Source organism: Suncus etruscus, chromosome 7, assembly GCF_024139225.1.
Source record: "Suncus etruscus isolate mSunEtr1 chromosome 7, mSunEtr1.pri.cur, whole genome shotgun sequence".
Taxonomy (NCBI): Eukaryota; Metazoa; Chordata; class Mammalia; order Eulipotyphla; family Soricidae; genus Suncus; species Suncus etruscus.
Genome location: NC_064854.1, coordinates 7,198,365 through 7,205,542, shown reverse-complemented (window position 1 = coordinate 7,205,542; position 7,178 = coordinate 7,198,365).

Here is a 7,178-nt window from a genome sequence, read left to right as displayed (position 1 = left end):
GTTGCTCCTGATGGGTTCGAGAAACCCTGTGGGATGCTGGGGATTGAACCGGTGCCAGGCAAATGCCTTCCCTGCTGCACTAATGCCCTGGCCCCCAGTGATGTATTCTTAAACTACTCAGAAACATGGACAAACACTTAAATGTAGATTACTAAGTGGAAGCAAATCTGAAATGGCTACACGCTAGACAATATGATATTTTGAAAAAGCAAAAAATAAGAAGAGAGTAAAAAAGATCACCTTTTTTTTTGGGCTAGAAGCTTGTGGGGAAGAGGGGATCATGGGTCGACCACAGGATTTGGGGGATAATAAGAGTATTCTATAATACTATAGTGGTGACGATGTCATAAATTGGTTTAGACCTATCTTATATTCAAGACTCTCAGTCCCACCCAATGTTGGTTAAAGTACAAGTGGTGATAATATCCAATGGAGGCAAAGGCGCTGAAAAACTGGCCCTCCATGCACAGAAAATGGAAGTGTAAAAGGATAAGAGCCGTTAAAAGAAACAACATTCCACATAACCCTGAAATTGCCTTCTTCCACATTCATTGAAAAAAATGGAAACGGGGCACTGGAGAAATCTAGCACAGCAGTAGGGCGTTTGCCATGCGTGTGGCCAATGGAGGACAGACCCAGGTTTGATCCCTGGCATCCCCTATGGTCCCCAGAGCCTTCCAGGAGCAATTTCTGAGCACAGAGCCAGGAGAAACCCCTGAGCACTGCCGGGTGTGCCTCCCCCCCAAAAAAAGGAAACTTACTGAACACAAACAGCCATTCACCAATGTTCATGGCAGTTGTATTTGTAAAAAGAAAACACAGCTGATGAACGGTAAACTGTGGTCTGGCCATAGGATGATGTGCTCAGAAATAAAGGAAAACAGATTGCTATAAGTAGCACATTGGATGAATTTTGTTGTGTGAACTTAATCAGAACAAAAACAAACAAACAAACAAACACCAATCCTTTGTTGTTCAAACAAGCCTTGAGGAAAAAGTAAAGACAAACCATAGCCTAGGAGAAAATATTTCTAAAACACCTGTTGACAAAGGACTTTGTCCCACAATATACAAAAGACCTCTTCTAACTCTTCAGTGAGAAGACAAACCACCAATTCTAAATGACCTAAAGAATCCTGGAGCACTGTTGGTAGGAATGGTGCAGTGCTATGAAAAATGATATAGTAATTTTTTCAAAAACAGAAATGTATCACAGTGCATATATCTGAATTTAGAGAGATGAATTTATCTGAAGAATATGGTTTTTTGTTTTTGTTTTGTTTTGTGGCCATATCTGGCGGTGCTCAGGGGTTACTCTTGGCTCTGCACTCAGAAATTGCTCCTGGCAGGCTCGGGGGACCATATGAGATGCCAGGAATCCAACCCAGGTCCATCCCAAGTGGGCCACATGCAAGGCAAATGCCCTACCGCTGTGCTATCACTCCAGCCCCAGATCTCTGTGTTCTTGACTCCATTATTCACCAGAGCCAAAACATGGACTCAAACTAAATGCCCATGAATGCCACTCAGTGCCAATGGGCAAAGAAGTAGAGGTCATCTAGTCCATGAGTGCCCTCAGCTATCACAAAGGAGGAAGCTGTGTCTTTTGGTTAAAAGAAACAGGTAGCCTTGGCCCATACGGGGATCAAACCTGAGACCTTGGCGTTGGAAGCAGTGTCTTTTGGGATTAGACAGGATGGAACATGAGGTGTTTAAACTAAGTGGAAGGTGTCTCGAGGAGAAAGACAAATTAGATGGTTTTATAAATGTGATTAGTAACCTAAGCAAACAACGTGACAAAAGTGAGTAACTCTGAGACTGAAAACTAGGATGATGGGTCGTGCCAAGAGGAAGGATAAGTGGGAGCTGGTGAGAGGGGTTTTTCTGATGGTGGCATTGCATAAACTCAGGTAAAACTTAGATGTCAAATTCCTAATTCTAAAGTATTAGAAATGAATGGTGAATTTAAAAAGAATTATTTTAAAGGTGGGAAGGTTTGAGCCAGAACGATAGCCCAGTGAAAGGGCATTTGCCTTGCATGTGGCCACCCAGGATGGACCCCAGTTCGATTCCCAGCATCCAATATGGTTCCCCGAGCCTGCCAGGAGCGATTTCTGAGAGCAAAGCCAGGAGTAACCCCTGAGCATCACAGGGTGTGGCCCAAAAACAAACAAGCAAACAACAACAACAACAACAACAACAAAAACCCTACATTAAAAAAAGCTAAAAGTTTTTAAGCCATAAAGTTTAGGAAAAATATAAAGCAAATAAGTTTAGCTGATCAAAGTATATATATATATATATTAATTAAATTTATTAAAAACTAGAATGTTTCTTTTTAAAAAGTATAAAAGGTTATTATTTTGAAGAAGAGTTCAGTAATTATTTACTTATATATATCTCACTTATTGATAATGGGAAAAAGCTCAAAACATCTCCAATGCCTACCACCACGTCAACGAAGAAATAAAGTTCAGCCTTTCTTTTGAGCACTCTACCATATGAATATTAAAAAGAGCAAGATCGTGATACATGAAATGGTTTGGATGAATCTCAAAATCAGTTTCCAGAGTGAAAAGAAGCCAGACCCAATAGTATGTTACACATATATCAAATACAGAGCAAATTAACTGTCCGTCTATACCGTATGGGTACATTTCTGTAAATCTGTGGAAAATGCAAACTGATCTATTTGCACTAATCAGCACCAGAGCAATTCCGTGATTGCATGGATATGGGAAAAGAATTGGGGGAGTGACAATGAGACATGAATAAACTTTTTTGGGTAACAGCAATATTCTTTCTCCTGACTGGGGTGATAGTTTCAGAACTCTATGCATATCAGTCCTCACCAACTTGTCTCGTTTAAAAAGCGCAGTTTATTATAGGGCTATTATGCCTCACTAGATCTCATTTCAAACCCCTAGGAGAAATGATCAAGGAGATTTCGAAGGAGAAAATGCACAAATTACAGTGTCAGAAATGAAAAAGGATGTATTATTATGGATAAAAATATGAGACTCCAGCAATAAATTCAGCTACTTACATGAAGTGGGCACATTTTCTGAGAAATCCACTTACTAAAACTGATACAACTTGAAATGATACTCAGGAATGACCAGTATCTTTTGGAAATAGAGCTCTTGTTTTTCAGCCCTACTCACAAAGCAATTTCAGGCCAGAGTACTTTATTCTGAGGACGATGAAAGCACCCGGGAAAAAATAATAAAGGTCTAGAAACTCTTTCAGGAGACTGAAAAAAATAAAACGTATCAAGTCATAAGACTGCAGCACAATACTGATTTACCAAAATCTGACAGAGATAAATGGAGATATTTCTAATTTTTTTTGCTTGTTGTTTGTTTCTGTTTTGGGGGTCACACTTATGATGCTTGGGAGCCATTGCTACCTCCTTATGCAGGGGTCACTCCTAGTGAACTCAGGAAACCCTTCAGGACTAGGGAATTGAGCCAGAGTTGGCCACATACAAGGCAATTAATTTAACATGAACTATATCTACAGCCCCCAGAGCAACATTATTCTTCCTTTTGGGGGGATGGGGAGAAGAAGGGAGGGTGGGAAAACTAGGGTCATATCTGTCTGTGCTCAAGGGCTAGTTCTGTTCTGTGTTCAGAAGTAACTCTAGTCAGTGCTTGGGGAAACCACATGAGGTGCTGGGGATTTGAACCCCAGTGGTGAACAAAATAGGATGGAGGGAAGTACCTTAAACTCCGTACAATCTCTGGCTAGCTGAAGTCAACATTTCTAATGAAATAGAGCCCAACTGTATGTAAAATAAAAACACATCATAAAAAATACTGTAAAATGGTAAAGAGTTTGAATATCAACCAAGAGAATTCCCATCAGCAGCAGAACAAATGATTTCCAAGTTCTGTTTTTTTTTTTTTAACTTTACTTCTTGATTAATTGATTGATTGGTTTTGGGCCACACCTGGTGGCACTCATGGGTTACTTCTGGCTCTGCACTTAGAAATCGCTCCTAGCAGGCTTGGGGGACCATATGGGATGCTGGGAATCGAACCGGGTCCCTTCTGGGTTGGCAGCGTGCAAGGCAAATGCCCTACTGCTGTGCTATCTCTACGGCCCAAGTTCTGTGTTTGTTAGAGCCAAAATTGTCAGCAGACATGAAGCAGAGAACTTTCTCATATAATGGCATATATAAAACTTCTACTTGCTGAAATATAAAAACATTTTACCTAAGATTGGGACCAATCGCTATTTTATTCAACAACTTACTGAAATTCTGAGTGCTATCAGCATGGAAAACAAAGCCATCTGCCTGTAAAACCTGTGAAATCCCCCCTACTTATAAATGCCACAATTTCTAATGTAGACTACTTTATAAAAGACATACAAAAATATTTTAGGAGTAATAACAATTGAACTATAATGTGTGTATGAATTTCATTCCTACATGTGAGTTGCTTAGACTCTGAATGAGCATTGAATCAAGTTGTTCAATGGGTGTGAATATTCTATCATTGACAAATGTGTATTATCATATATGTGTGTCAACATATATATGAAATCAGATTTTCATCTAGTCCATGATTTATGATCATGTGTATGAAGCCCATTTTACAAATGAATGACTATTGTATGAATGCTTGTGTAGAAAACTCAATAGCAAAAACAAATGCCTGAGTCTATGACTATGTGCCTATGAATGCAGTTGTACAACTGCATTCATAATTATAATTACAAGTTTATAAATGTTTTATATCCAAGTATATAAAACATGACACATAAGTATATAAATGTTTATAGACAAATGTATACCAGTCTATGATTAGGTATGGATGAATTCAGTTGTTTGAAAACGTAGATCATCAGATTATAAACATAAGTTTGGCTGTAAAGTAAGTTCTTACTTTGTTATTACTTCTGCATGAGTTCAGTTGTATAAATGAGAGAGAGAGTGTGTGTGTGTGTTTGGATATGACTTTTGTATAAACCAAGTGCATCTTCTAGGAGTTTTTATAAAACTTCAATCTAGGGGCTAGAGAGATAATACAGCTAGGAATGTTTGCCTTGCACATGGTTGACCAAATTTCAATTCCTAGATCCTACATAGTTTCCTGGACCCCACCAGAAGTGATATCTGAACATAGAACCAGGATGTACCCTAAGTACAGCTGATTATGATATGAAAAATTGTTTTGCAGCACTATTCACAATAGCCAGGCTCTGGAAACAACCAAGATGCCCTTCAACAGACGAATGGCTAAAGAAACTGTGGTACATATACACAAAGGAATATTATGCAGCCGTCAGGAGAGATGAAGTCATGAAATTTTCTTATACATGGATGTACATGGAATCTATCATGCTGAGTGAAATAAGTCAGAGGGAGAGAGAGAAATGTAGAATAGTCTCATCTATGGGTTTTAAGAAAAATAAAAGTCATTTTTCAACAATCCTCAGAGACAATGAGAGGAGGGCTGGAACACCAGCTCACTCCATGAAGCTCACCACAAAGAGTGGTGAGTATAGCTATAGAAACAACTACACAGAGAACTACCATAATCAAGTGAATGAATGAGGGAACTGGAAAGCCTATCTGAAGTACAGGTGGGGGTGGGGTGGGATGGAGGGAGATTGGGGACATTGGTGGTGGGAATGTTGCACTGGTGAAGAGGGGGGTGTTCTTTACATGACTGAAACCTAATCACAATCATTTATGTAATCAAGATGTTCAAATAAAGAAGAAAAAAAAAGAAAAATTGTTTTGACCTACACAGTACTGTTCTTTTCTATAGCTAGGTACAACTTTGAAGTACAAACCACAATGATACAATCATGTTTGTAATCATGTTTAAATCAAGATATTATAAAAATGTAATTATATAAAAATGTTAAATGAATAAAATTTTCATGATGAATATTTCAATAAAAATAAAACAAACCACAGTGAATAGCACACTATTATTGTTAAAGGTCAGCCGTACATGTGGGTATTACCTGCACACCATTCATATCACATATATGAAGGGTTTTTTTTTTGGTAGAAATGAGTAGCTGTTCTTGTGTGTCTGTGTGTCTGTGAGATTTCCCTGTGGAAATGAGAACACTGCTGACTATTTAGAAAGCTTCTCTTTGTCAGGGCTGTCTCCATTTCACTGAGAAATCAGGTGTCTCTCCTATGACTGGCAGTGTGTAAAGAGTAGAGGGTGGCATGTATGGGATGAAGGCGAGTGGATGGCAGGTGAGTATATGTGGATGTCAATGGACAAAAAGTGCACATCTGTGCTTCATTGTAGATTCAGTTCAGTATACAGATGAGTTTGGCTTTGAGTGTAGGCTAACCTACCTGAATGCAATCTGTGGAATGAGCTGGAATGTTGTGATTATGCCCAGAAACATCTTTATATATATACATATACATATACATATACATATACAGTTAAAAGTTGTTTATGATAAGAGAGGACACAAGGAAATGGAGACACATACCCTGATCATGGATTGGCAGGATTAATATCAATAAAATGGCACTACTCCCCAAAGCATTGTACAGATTTAATGCGATCCCTCTAAAGATACCCATGACATTTTTCAAAGAAATGGATCAAACACTCCTGAAATTCATTTGGAACAATAAACATCCACAAATAGCTAAAGCAATACTAGGGAAAAAGAATATAGGAGGCATTACTTTCCCCAATTTTAAACTGTACTACAAAGCACTAGTTATCAAAACAGGATGGTATTGGAATAAAGACATCCTCAGATCCGTGGAATAGACTTGAATATTCAGAGAATGTTCTTTAGACATACAATCAACTAATCTTTGATAAAGGGGCAAGAAATCCAAAATGAAGCAAGAAAAGCCTCTTCAATAAGTGGTGTTGGCACAACTGGCTAGTCACTTGCGAAAAAGATAACTCACACCCCCAATAACACCATGCACAAGATCAAATCCAAATGGATTAAAGACCTTGATATCAGGCCTGAAACCATAAGGTATATAGAACAACACATAGGTAAAACACTATATGACATTGCAACTAAAGGCATCTTTAAGAAGGAAACAGTACTCTTCAAACAAGTGGAAGCAGAGATAAACAGATGAGACTATATTCAGCCGAAAAGCTTCTAGTGCCTAAGATACAAAAGCTACCCACAGAATGGGATAAACTATTCACCCAATACCCATC